Raw genomic sequence first — 13,782 nt, forward strand, 5'->3', positions numbered from 1 at the left:
GAACAAGAGTGGATCCAGGATCGATTCTTGTGGCAGATGGCTGGTCACTGGCCTTCAGTCTGAATAACAACCCTCTCTCACCAGCCTCTGCCTCCTACCATCAGGCCAATTTTCTATCCAATTGGCGAGCTCTCCCTGGATCCTATGTGATATAATCTTACTAAACAGTCTACCATGGGGAACATTGTCTAAGGCCTTGCTAAAGTCCATGTGGACAGAGTGTACTGCTGTACCTTTATCTATCTTCGTGATTACTTCTTCAAAAACTCAGTCATCTACTCGTCTCCAACCGAAACTCCAGTGAATAGGAGGCCCATGTTTACTGGTCTCTGTTGGAGGTTCCAGCAGGAAGGAGGCCCATGTTTACTTGTCTCTGTTGGAGGTTCCAGCAGGAAGGAGGCCCATGTTTACTGGTCGCTATTGGGTATGGGGGTCAGTTCTTTTCTGTTGTAACTGTGTGATAGTCCGACCCTCATCCCAGTGAAACCCCTGACTCAGAGCCTCATCATGGAAGTGGAAGGAAAGGGAAAAGGATTGGAACATGTTGTGAATGTACAGGATGGGTCAGTGGGTCAGAATCTGTCCTGTCCCTCCAGCTCACACTGATGGCCTGAGGATATCCTCTCTCTGTCGCAGGATGTCGCTGACTATTACTGTATGCAGTATAACAGCTACCCCTACACAGTGTTACAGAGCCATACAAAAACCTCAATAGGCACAGTCCCACTGCCTGTACTGACACATCCAATTATATATAAATGTAAATGAACAAACTAACCCATGCTGGATTGTCACTGTCCACTACACACTCCAGTCTCTGTGGTGTCCACCATTTACTGAAGGCCTCACGTTTCCCTCTTACACTCCATCGCCACACGTGAAGAACAGTTGCAAAACTTAACATTGAAAAATACATTTGACAAACCGCCCGAGCCCAGCTGGACACAACCCAGAGAGACAGAGACAGAAAGACACATGAATGAGGGAGAGAGAAAGAGAGTGAGAGGGAGAGTGTGAGAGTGAGTGAGAAAGGGAAGCAAAGAGCAGAGATTTTTGTACAGCCTCTGCACTGGGAGCTCTCACTGTGGCTTACGTTCGGGAAAGGAACCAAGCTCCGACTGAGTAAGTAAACCTCCATCCTCCGTTATTAACCCTGTCAATACTGAAACACACTTTCTAAAACACAAATGCTGAATTGTTGAAGGTATTAGTGAGAAGCTGCAGTGAATGAAATAGTTGATTAAGGAGCACTGTGTCTAACAGGGTGTCCAGCTGTATTTCTTTCGTTCCATTGTCCCTTTAAGCAGCAAGATATAAGTCAATTAGTTTTACTCACCGTGTGGAGGAGCTCTGTCCATTTGCAGCCTGTGGTCCCATTCCTGCAGCATGGAATGAAATCAGTGAGTAGCCTCCTGCCAGTCTCAGTGTGTCAGACACGGGCAGAGTTTGATGTGAGCTCTGGCTCCCTGTCCCAGTCTCTGATCTCACTGACCTCAGCAGCAGCAGCAGCAGCAGCAGCAGCACAGTGAGACACCGAGCTCCCACCTCCCCCAGCTTTAACTCTGCTCAATCACACAATCACAGAGTTGTTACAGTGCACACGGAGGCCGTTCCGCCCATCCTGTCTGGACCGGCTCTCCGAATGGGCATTTCACTGAGTGTCATTCTCCTGCCTTCTCCCTGTCACCCTGCACATTGTTCCTTTTCGAATAACAGTCTCATTCCCTTTGGAATGTTTCAATTGAAGCTGCCTCCACCACACTCTCAGGCAGTGCATTCCACACCTTAACCACTCACTGGCTGAGAATGTTTTTCCTCATCTCACTTTTGATTCTCTCACTAATTACTTTAAATCTGTGCCCTCTCCTCAATACTTTCATGAGTGGGAACATTTTTTCCCTATTTCCTCTGGCCAGACACCTCCTGATTTTGAATTCCTCAAAAAAATGTCCTCTCAGCCTTCACTTCTCCAAGGAAGACAGTCCAAACTTCTCCAAAGTTTGTTCATAACTGACATTCCTCATCCCTGAACCTTCTATGGGAATTTGTTTACCCCATCTCCAAAATATTCACATCCTTCATGAATTATTCCCCTTATCTATTCCTGTAGTCCCATTTGCTTGCATTTCGCTAATTTCCCCCATACCGTTCCTGTCCATGTACCTGTTCAAATGTCTTTTAAATGTTGTTATCATACTCACCTCTACGACTTCCTCTGGCAGCTCATTCAATACACACACCACCCTCTATGTGAACGAGATGCACCTCAGGTCCCTTTTGAATCTTTCCCCTCTTGCTTTAAACCTCTGCTGTTTAGTTTTGGACTCCCTTACTCTGGGGAATAAACCTGAGCTAGTCATCTTATCTATGCCCATTATGATTTTATTAACCTCTAAAATGTCACCCAGCAGTCTCTGACCTTCCAAGGGAAATAGCCCAGGCCTAACCAGCCTCTCCTTATAACTCAAACCCTCCAGTCTCGGTGACATCGTTGTCATCCTTTTTACACCCTTTCCAATTTAATGACATCCTTCCAATAGCAGGGTGACTGGGAATGGGCCTGATCAATACCTTGGAGAATCGTAACTACTCCCACACGTAATGCTCTGACCGATAGAAGCAATTGTACCGATTGCTTTCTTCACCACCCTGTCTCCATGTGACACCAGTTTCAATCCTCTATGTGCCTCCACCCCTTGGTCTCCCTGTTTGACAACACTCCCCATGGCCCCACAATTAACTGTGTTAGCCCTGGCCTGGTTTTTGTACCAAAAGGCAACACCTCGCTATTATCTCAATGTGTAATGTAAATGTACTCTCAAATAGCCTTCTTCTCTGTCCATGAAACCACCAATGTTAGTGCCATCTGCAAACTCACAAACCATGCCTCCTATATTCTCATTCAATTTGTTTCTATAAATGATGAACAATGATGAACCCAGAACCAATCCTTTTGCCACATCGCTGGTCACAGGCTTCCAGTCTGAACAACCATTATCTACCACCACTCTCTGTCTCCAACCATTAAGCCAACTTTGTATCAGTTAGCTTGCCCTCCCTGGATCCAACTTGATCTAACTTACTAACCAATTGACCATGCAGCACCTTGTCAAAGGTCTTGTTAAGTCCATGTAGACAATGTCTACCCTCTGCCCTCAGCTATCTTCTTGGTCATGTCTTCAAAAACTCAATCAAATTTGTGAGACATGTTTTCCCACTGACAAAGCTTTGTGGATTATTCTTAATCAATCCTTGTCTTTCCAAATGCATTTAGATCCTGTCTGTCAAAATCCCCTCCAACAACTTACCACTATCAGACTCACCGGTCTATAATTCCCAGGGTATTCCTTGCAGACCTTCCTAAATATCAGCACAAAATTAGCCATGCTCCAGTCTTCCAGCACATCACCTGTGGCTGTTGATGATACAAACATCTCACCAAGGGGTGTCAAAGTCTCTTCCCAAGCTTCCCACAAAGTACTGGGATGGAGCTGATCAGCTCCTGGGGATTTATCTACCTTTATGAGTTTAAAGAACAGATTACTGCAGCTCTTCTCCTGTAATATGGACTCTTCTCAAGACATCAACATTTATTTCCCGAATTTCCTTCATTTCGATGTCCTTCTCAACCATAAATACTGCAGCAAAATATTAGATTGGTAACTCATTCATATTCTGTTTTAAAATAAAATATGAAAATTCTAAGAGTGAGACATTTGGAGGTGATCCATGGGATATGATCCATGGTCATGACTTTACTCTGGATTGTCCTTTGTCCTTTTCCACTGTCTCCCTAATCCTTGTGATACAATTATCACTCTTCCCTAAATGTCCTCTTACTGACACTCGATCTACTTGGGCCTCCTCATTCCCAAGATCCAGGTCTGGCAGAGCTTCCTTTCTGATTGGAATGGGAACACACGACTGGAGAAAATTCACCCGAGCACACTCTCACAACTCTGGCCCCTCTCTGCCCTTCACACTGCTCCGATTTCATTCTACATTCTGATAATTAAAGTTACCCAAATGTGTGCTGTGAATTTCTTGCAGATTTCTTCCTCTACATCCTTCCCTCTAGTTGGTGACCGACAGACTGCACTGAACAACCTGATTGCACCTTTTTTGTTCCTTATCTCAAACCAAATCCATTCTGCCCTTGACCCCTCTGGGACATCCTCTTTCTCCAGTTCTGCACCGATCTTAACCAATCCCTTTTCCTATCTTTGTTGAACACCTTGTATCCAGGAATATTTAACACCCAGTCCTGTCCTCATTTGAGCCTCATCTGTAAGAGCAACAACACCAGATTTCCACTTGGTAATATGCATCTGTAACTCCCCAATATTACTCCCCATACTCCACGAAGGCCCATACATGCACACAGTCAGTTGGATTTAGACATTATTACTCTATCCCTCACTGTGACCTGGCCAAATAAGTTACTCTTCCTTACTTTAGAGTATCCATCTCTTGCATTATTCTGTTTTCCTTGGTGTTCCTCCCTGGTATTTCCTCCTGGTTCCCACAGCCCCCCTTCCATGTTCATTTAAACCCTCTCCAACAGCACCAGCAAATCACCCCACAAGGAGCTCAGTTCTGTTCAGGAGCAACCCATCTGGTCTATAGAGGTCACATCTCCCACAAAGTCATTCCCAATGTCCCAAGAATCTCAAACACTCCCTCCTGGACCAACTTTCCAGCCTCAGATACACCCTGCCTTATCCTTCTGTTCCTATCCTCACTTGCATTGGTCACTGGGAGTAGTCCAGAGATTCACAATTATGAGCTGCTGTTGCTAATTGCCTCCAGAGCTCCCTAAGTTCTGACTGCAGGACCACATCCCTTTTCTCCCTCTGTCACTGGGACCTCAACTGCTGCCTGTTCCCCCTCTCCCCTCAGGGTGGAAGACAACACACCATCCTGGAATCCCATCTGCAACTGCAGAAATACCTATCGATTGCCCTCACTCTCGAATCTCCTCTCACTATTGCTCTTCCAGTCTTCCTTGTGCCTCCCTGTACAGCTGAGTCCCCTTGGTGCCATGGACTTGGCTCCGGCTGCACTCCCCAGATGAACCATCATTCTCATCAGAATTCCAAACTGAATCCTGGTTGGAGAGTGGGATGCACTCAGGGGATTCATGTACTCGCAGCCTAGTCCTGTTGGACTGTCTGCTGCTCCCCCATTCCCTCTCTCCCTGCATACTCTGAAGCTGCAGAGTGACCACATCTAGAAAGGTGCTCTCCACGGAGCTCTCAGCCTCACGGATGCTCCACACTGACACCAGCTGCTGCTCAAGCTCCGAAATCCAGAGCTCCAACTGCTGTCACTGACCACACTTCCTGTATTCATGGTATTCCAGGAGCTGGGAAGCATCCTGAAGTTCACACATGGAACAGGGTGCACACTCTCACCACTCCCTGGTTATCCCTTGATAAAGTTCTGATGACAAACAGCTCCAGCTGGGCTCAAGTCCAGGCCTTTCAGTGTTCCAGGGTTTTGCAGAGTCTGTTCAAAAGACAATATGATAACAGAGCAGAATTGGGCCATTTGGCCTATCAGGTCTGCTGTGCCGTTTGGTCATGGCTGAAGTGTTTCTCATGACCATTCTCCTGCCTTCTTCCCATTATCTTTGATCACCTTCCCAATCAGGAACCTATCAATGTCCGTCCGAAACACACTCAATGCCTTCACCTCCACAGCATGAGTTCCACAGATTAACCACCCTCTGGCAGAAGAAATTCCTCCTCATCTCAGTCCTAATGGATTATTCCTAAATTCTGTGGCTGTGCCCTCTGGTCCATGTTTCTCTTACTGGTGGAAACATCTCATCCCCGCCCACTCTATCCAGGTCTCTCAGTATTCTGTAAATTTCAATGTGATCTCCGCATGTCCTTAAGAACTCTATCAAGTACACATCCACAGTCCTCAATCTCTCCTCGACAGACCAGGCTGTCACCCCCAGGGTCATTCTCATAAACCTCCTCTGGACCTCCCCCAATACAAGCACATCCCTCCTTAGATACAGGTCCCAAAACTGTTCACAATATTCCAAATGCAGTCTGGCCAGAGTTTCATACAGCCTCAGCAGTACACACCTGCTCTTGTATTCTAACTCAGTTGAAATGAATGCTAACATTGCATTTGTCTTCCTAATTGCTAACTGAACCTACATATTAACCTTAAGTGAAATCTGAAAGAGGACTCCTAAGTCCCTTTATGTTTCAGAATTCCACATTTTCCCCATTTAGAAAACAGTTTGAGTCTCTGTTCTTCCAAACTAAGGGCATAACCTCATACTTTCCCACTTTGTATTCCATCTGTCACTTCGTTGCCCGCTCTCTGAGCCTTTCCAAGTCCTTCTGCAGCCTCTCTGGTTCCTCAACTCCCTCTGTCCCTCCCCTCATCTTTGTGTCATCAGCAAATTTAGCAACAATGCCCTCAGTCCCTTTTCCCAGATCGTTAATATATAATTAATTGTTACATGAATAGCTGAGGTCCCAACACTGCCCCCTGCTGAACTGCACAAGGCACCAGCTGCCATCCTGCAAAAGACCTATTTATTTCCACCCTCTATCCCATGTCAGTTCCGGGCCCCAAACCCCATGGGCTCTTATGTTGTTTAGCAGCCTCCTGTGTGGCAACTTGTCAAAGGCCTTCTGGAAACTCAAATAGATCATGTCCATTGGCTCTCCTTTGTCTAACTTGCTCATTGACTCCGATTATTACGTCGAAGTCCAGCTTCTCCCTCTCGAACTGTGCGGTGAATTCTAACGCATTATGGTCACTGCCCCCTCAGGGTTCACTCACCTTCAGCTCCCCAATCAGGGCTGCTTCATTACACATCACCGAATCCGGAATTACCTGTTTCCTAGTGGGTCTACCACAAACTGTTCCAAAAAAATCCTCTCGCAGACATTCCATGAATTCCTTTCCTTGAGATCCATTCCCAACCTGTCTTTCCCAGTCCACCTGCATATTGCAGTCCCCATGATTATTGTAATAATCCCTTTCTTACATGCGTTTTCTATCTCCTGATTTATTTTCTGCCCCACATCCTGACAACTGAGAGGAGACTTGTACATAATTCCCATCAAGCCCTTTGCTATTTTGTGGGTCCTGAAGTTGACTCACACAGATTCTATGCTTTCCAAATCCATATTTCCTCTTACTGTCGATGTAATTTCAGTTCTTCCTGACAGGATAAACCTGCTCCTCCCTCACCCCACTCTCACCCCCTTCACATGTACCTATCATTAGAAACATAGAAACATAGAAAATGGCTGCAGGAATCGGCCACTCAGCCCTTTGAGTCTGCACCACCGTTCAATATGATCGTGGCTGATTACCCAATCTCATTATCCTATTCTCACTCCACCCCCATATCCCTTGATTCCACAGGTTCACAACATCGGAATAACTTAACCCTTAATCTTCGACTGTGACCCCTAGTTTTGGATTTCCTAATGTCAAGAACATTCTTCCAGCATCAAGCCTGTCAATTCCCATCAGGATTTTATATGTTTCTGTGAGATTCCTCTCATTCTTCTAAATCCCAGTGAGGACAAGCCCAGTTGATCGAGTCTTTCCTCATATGTCAGTCCTGCCGGCCCGGGAATCAGTCTGGTGAACCTTCGCTGGGCTCCCTCAATAGCAAGAATGTCCTTCCTCAGACGAGGAGACCAAAACTGCACACAATACTCAAGCTGAGGCCTTAATTCCGCAAGACATCCTTACTCCAGTACACAAATCCTCTCACTGTGAAGGCCAGCATGCCATTAGCTTTCCTCACTGCCTGCTGCACCTGCATGCCCCCTTTCAGTTACTGTTCCACCATGACACCCAACTCACATTGCACCTCACCTTTTCCTAAACTTTCACCATTCACTAATAATCTGACTTCCTGTTTTACCATCAAAGTGGATAATCTCACACTTACCCAAATTATATTGCATTTGCCAAGTATTTGTCCACTCAGCCAGCCTTTCCAAGTCACTATGCAGCCTCTTAACATCCTCCTCACAGCACACATTGCCACCCAGCTGAGTGTCATCTGCAAATTTGGAGGGATTGCATTCAATTCCTTTGTCCATATCATTTATGTATATTGTGAACAGCTGGGGTCCCAGCACTGAATCCTGTGGTACCCCACTCATCACTGCCTGCCACGCTGAAAGGGACCCATTTATTCCAACTCTCTGCTTTCTATCTGCCAACGAGTTCTCTCTCCATGTCAATACATTACCTCCAATACCATGAGGTTTAATTTTGCTCACTAATCTCTTGTATGGGACCTTGTCAAAAGCCTTTTGAAAGTCCAGAACACAACATCCACTGGGTCCTGAGGGAGGGTCACTCAATCTGAAATGTTAACTTCAATTGCTGTCCACAGATGCTGCCAGACCTGCTGAACTTTTTCATGAATTTTTGTTGTCCACTGATTCAGCCTTGTCCATTCTCCACTGATCACATCCTCAAAACCTTCCAGAAGATGTGTCAGGCCTGATTTCCCTTTAGTGAATCCATGCTGACTTGGACCGATCCTGTCACTGCTTTCCAAATGCTCGGTTATTGTATCTTTAATAACTGACTCCAGCGTTTTCCTCATGTATAATTCCTCATTTTCACTCTCCCTCCTTTTATTAAAAAGTGGGGTTACATTGGATACTGTCCAGTCCATTGGAACTCTGTCAGAGTCGACAGAATGTTGGAAAATGATCAACAATGTGTCCATTATTTCTACACCCACTTTCTTAAATACTCTGATGACTTGCTGGCTCCTGGGGACTTACAAGTTTTGATACCATCAGTCTCCCCAAAACCATTTCCTGTTTAACAAGGATTACCTTCAGTTCCTCCTTCACTCTTGACCTACTATCCCCTCACATTTCCTTTCAATAGGATGTGCATCCCTGGATATTTAGTTCCCAGCCCTGATCCCCTTGCAGCCACGTCCCTGCACTACAGGCTCATTTACCTTGTTTCATAAACTCGATGCATCAAAGTACAACACCCTCAGTCATGCACTGACTGCCTCCTTCTCATAGTTATCTCCTTTAGAAATCATAGAATCCCTACAGTGTGGAAGCAGGCCATTCAGCCCAGACTGACCCTCCAAAAAGCATCCCACCCACCCTACAATTCCCATGGATAATCCTCCTAACCTACACATCTTTGTGACAATGGGAGGAAACCCAAGTGGACAGGGGGAGAATGTGTAAATCCCACACAGACAGTCAATTGGAATTGAGTCTGTGTCTCCGAAGCTGTGAGACAGCAGTGCTAACCACAGAAATCGTGGATGCGTTGGTGATTATTTTCCAGAGTTCAATAGATTCGGGGTCGGTTCCTGAGGATTGGTGGGTGGCAAATGTTATACCACTTTTTAAGAAAGGTGGGTGAGAGAAAGCAGGTAATTATAGACCAGTTAGTCTGACCTCAGTGGTGGGAAAGATGCTGGAGTCTATTATAAAGGATGAAATTACTGCACATCTGGATAGTAGTAACAGGATAGGACAGAGTCAGCATGGATTTATGAAGGGGAAATCATGCTTGACTAATTTTCTTGAATTTTTTGAGGATGTAACTATGAAGTTGGACGAGGGAAATCCAGTAGATGTAGTGTACCTGGCCTTTCAAAAAGCTTTTGATAAAGTCCCACACAGGAGGTTAGTGATTAAAATTAGGATGCATGGTATTGGGGGCAAAGTACTAGATTGGATTGAAAATTGGTTGGCTAATAGGAAACAAAGGGTAGTGATAAACGGCTCCATTTCGGAATGGCAGGCAGTGACCAGTGGGGTACCGCAGGGATCCGTGCTGGGATCACAGCTTTTTACAATATATGTTAATGATATAGAAGATGGTATCAGCAATAACATTAGCAAATTTGCTGATGATACAAAGCTGGGTGGCAGGGTGAAAAGTGATGAGGATGTTAAGAGATTACAGGGTGACCTGGACAAGTTAGGTGAGTGGGCAGATGCATGGCAGATGCAGTTTAATGTGGATAAATGTATGGTTATCCACTTTGGTAGCAAGAACAGGAAGGCAGACTACTACCTCAATGGAATCAATTTATGTAAAGGGGCAGTACAGAGAGATCTGTGTGTTCTTGTACACCAGTCAATGAAGGCAAGCATGTAGGTACAGCAGGTAGTGAAGAAGGCTAACAGCATGCTGGCCTTCATAACAAGAGGAATTGAGTATAGAAGCAAAGAGGTGCTTCTGCAGCTGTACAGGGCCCTGGTGAGACCACACCTGGAGTACTGTGTGCAGTTCTGGTCTCCAAATTTGAGAAAAGACATTTTGGCTATTGAGGGAGTGCAGCATAGGTTCACGAGGTCAATTCCTGGAATGGCAGGATTACCTTACACTGAAAGACTGAAGCGACTGGGCTTGTATACCCTTTAGTTTCGAAGATTGAGAGGGGATCTGATGGAGACGTATAAGATTATGAAAGGATTGGACACTCTGGCAGTAGGAAACATATTTCCACTGATGGGTGAGTGCCGAACCAGAGGACACAGCTTAAAAATACGGGGTAGACCATTTAGGACAGAGCTCAGGAGAAACTTCTTCACCCAGAGAGTGGTGGCTGTGTGGAATGCTCTGCCACAGGGGGCAGTGGAGGCCCACTCTCTGGATTCATATAAGAAGGAGTTGGATAGAGCTCTCAAAGATAGTGGAATCAAGGGTTATGGAGATAAGGCAGGAACAGGATACTGATTAGGAATGATCAGCCATGATTATATTGAATGGCGGTGCAGGCTCGAAGGGCTGAATGGCCTACTCCTGCACCTATTGTCTATTGTCTATTGTCTATTGTCTATCTATTGTCTATTGTCTATTGTCTATTGTCTACCATTCCACCCTGCGGTGCCTCAAGTTCGATTCCTGATCCTTTCCATAATCTCGATCCTATTACTTGGTCTGGATACTTTAATAACTTCTCCTGAGCTCCTACCTTCTTTAGTTAGTTTAAACTCCTCACAAACTTGATTTCCCTTGGTTTGTGTGGTACCACTTTGTCTACATTATTCCGAATGGTTCATGTGTTAAGAGACAAAACCTTTAAGTTTGTTCTATATTGAGCTTCCCTGCACTTTTAAGTTTCCTCAGTACAATATGACATTCACAATACTCTGTCCCTTTCCTTTTATTTTCTAGTAACAATCAATCCCATCACTAACCAGTAATCCTCCCTTCTCCTTTAACTTTCATTTCCTCATTTTCTATCGAACTGTTCTAGTTACTTTCTCTTTGAATCATATTCAGGCTGATACTTATTCCTGAACAAACATCACTCAAAATGTTCCTTGGTTCATTGTTACTTGTGGGATCTTGCTGTGTACAATCTGGCTTCCACATTTCCTACATTACAACAGTGACCACATTTCAAACAAGTCCCACACTGTCTGCAAATATCTTCAGGACAGAATGGATCTTTCTTTTCATTGGATGAACTGGGAGTCTTTCAGGTGTGAAAGATGATGTTCCAACATGGCACAGTCCTCCTCCTGAACTACAGTTACTGCTATATATGTCCCTCTCTTTTGTGAAAACAGACCAAACGTTTTCACGAGGAACCATTGCTCCATCTTCCACCACTGCACACAAGTTCCCTTCCTGCTCTCGAATGGGCCTCATACATTCTTTCATTCTCTTGTTCTTTCTGTGATTATAAAACATCACTGGGATTTCCCTGACTTCATTTGGACACATTTCATCCAGTTAGCTCTTTGCTTTCCTCAGGTCCTGGTTAATTTCACCCCTGCATTTTGTCTTTCAGCCCACTTTTACCCAATCCCTGCCCAGTTCAGTAAAATGGTTTGTTCCCAAATGAAAACTTTTCCACTTGCTCCGTGGTTCTCCATTTCCATCCACACTCTCATTCTCACTGAGTTCTGATCACTGTCACTCAAATGCTCCCCCATTGAGAGCCCTTCCATCTGCCCACATTCATTCCCTAAACAATGGTCCAAGACTGTCCCTTCTCTTTCACCATCACCTTCTCAGGGGCAATTAGGGATGCGCAATAAATGCTGGCCCTACCAGTGACACCCACATCCCAAGATGCACTTTAACCAATGTCTGTCCTTTTATGGGGTCTGTTAGGTATTGAATACAAATGTTCAAATGGATTGTTTTGCCAGTGAATGTTCAGAGTTGAAATCCCTTTGAATGGCAGGGATTAAAATTGTTTCTCTTGTCTTTCAGGCCGTGAGAACTCTCAGCCCAAGCTGACCCTGCTGCCCCCCTCCCCGGAGCAGGTCAATGCCAAGGGCACTGCCACCCTGGTGTGCCTTGCCAATCACTTCTATCCCGATGAGCTGGAGGTGCAGTGGAAGAAGGACGGTGCAGTCATTTCGGACGGGGTTCAGACCAGCAACTACCTGCGAGCTTCGGACAGCACCTACAGTGTCAGCAGCCTGCTGACCCTCTCTGGGTCTGACTGGGAGTCTAACGCTCGCTTCTCTTGTGCCCTCACCCACGTGACCCTCCCCTCTCCCCTCAGCAAGAGCATCAGGAGATCAGAGTGTGTGTAGAGTGTTTGAGACAGTCCACAGAGGAGACACAACTTTAAATAGAACAGGGCTGAGCTGGCAGGACAAAGGTCATTGTCAGCACTGAATTTCAACTCTCTTCCTTCTTGAGATTGACTCAGTGACATTTCTGAGGTTCAAGGGTTAAGGCAGGTCATTTGGATCATCAAAAGGAAGCTTTACTCTGTATGAAACCTCGCGCTGACCCTGTCCTGGGACCGTTTTATGGGGACAGTGATGACTTGTGATGCCAAGTAAAACCTCTTGAAGATGCTGAAAACTGTCAGCTGTACAAAACAATGTGAATCTCTGAAATTTCTGCTTCAGTAAACCAGATCTCCTTCCTGCTCAGCCGTCAGTTCGAATTTAAGCTTCTGTCACTACTTTAAGGGACAGGATTCTCAGGTTATTGAGAAAATCTCCACAAGTGTTTTCCTCAAGCTCCATTGTGGCTGTGATTTTGAGCAGCTTCCTCTGTCTGGGCTGTTAATTTCAGTCTTTTTTCTGTCAATGTAAATCTGGAAAAAGGAATAAAGATCAAAAAGATTCAGTCTCTGTCTCGTGTGTGCTTTGGAAATGGCCAGAGCTACTGGGAACCCTGCATTGATGAATATGATCGGCAGCATCTTGTTACTCAGAATAACAATTTCACAGGTTTTGGGAAATAAATATTACTTAAATTAGACTTGGGTTTTCTTCACTCTTAAAGTGCGATGCATTGGTCCCGTGTGTCCCTGGAGTCAGATTGAGAATGTTAAATCTGGGGAGTCTGGGAGTCACGGCTGGGGAGGGCAGTCAATGATAAACTGGTTCCACGTTCTGCTGTCATATTCTGTAACCCCTGGGGCCATCTCAGTGAGAGTCATCCAGGGCTCAGGGTGGATTCCAGAGCAGATCATTGACCTGATTGTTGTGCTCCTTAGTCCACATATGACTCCAGTAATCTCACTCTAGAGCTTTAGTATCAGTGGGAACCAATGGGGCTGAAATCTTATCCAAACAGACCCTCACACAGCGGGGAGACTGCTGGTGGCTCAGAAACCCCTTGGATTCAGTCCCAGATTCCACCATGGCTCTTTCATTCAAACACAGCATTAACACACTGACACCACATTCAGAGGGCAATCCTGAGATGGGGCAAGTTTGGTTCTTGATTCCAGTGTGAGGAAATGGGGGTTGGGTGTGAAATGTCTAGTCTGAAACTGGTACTTTATAATGAAGAATAGAAACTGTTGTT

General features: G+C 45.3%; 1 long non-coding RNA gene across 1 annotated transcript; it reads left to right on the forward strand.

Moving 5' to 3' along the window:
• Nucleotides 1-1,007: 1,007 nt before the first annotated feature.
• On the forward strand, nucleotides 1,008-13,095 carry LOC148149195 (uncharacterized). Its single transcript, XR_015758221.1, has 2 exons — nucleotides 1,008-1,122; nucleotides 12,220-13,095. It is a non-coding gene; the product is annotated as an uncharacterized LOC148149195 (long non-coding RNA).
• The last annotated feature ends 687 nt before the right edge of the window (nucleotides 13,096-13,782 follow it).

Source organism: Chiloscyllium plagiosum, unplaced genomic scaffold, assembly GCF_037043375.1.
Source record: "Chiloscyllium plagiosum isolate Xiang-an unplaced genomic scaffold, Cpla_swu_hap1 HiC_scaffold_9, whole genome shotgun sequence".
Classification (NCBI taxonomy): domain Eukaryota; kingdom Metazoa; phylum Chordata; class Chondrichthyes; order Orectolobiformes; family Hemiscylliidae; genus Chiloscyllium; species Chiloscyllium plagiosum.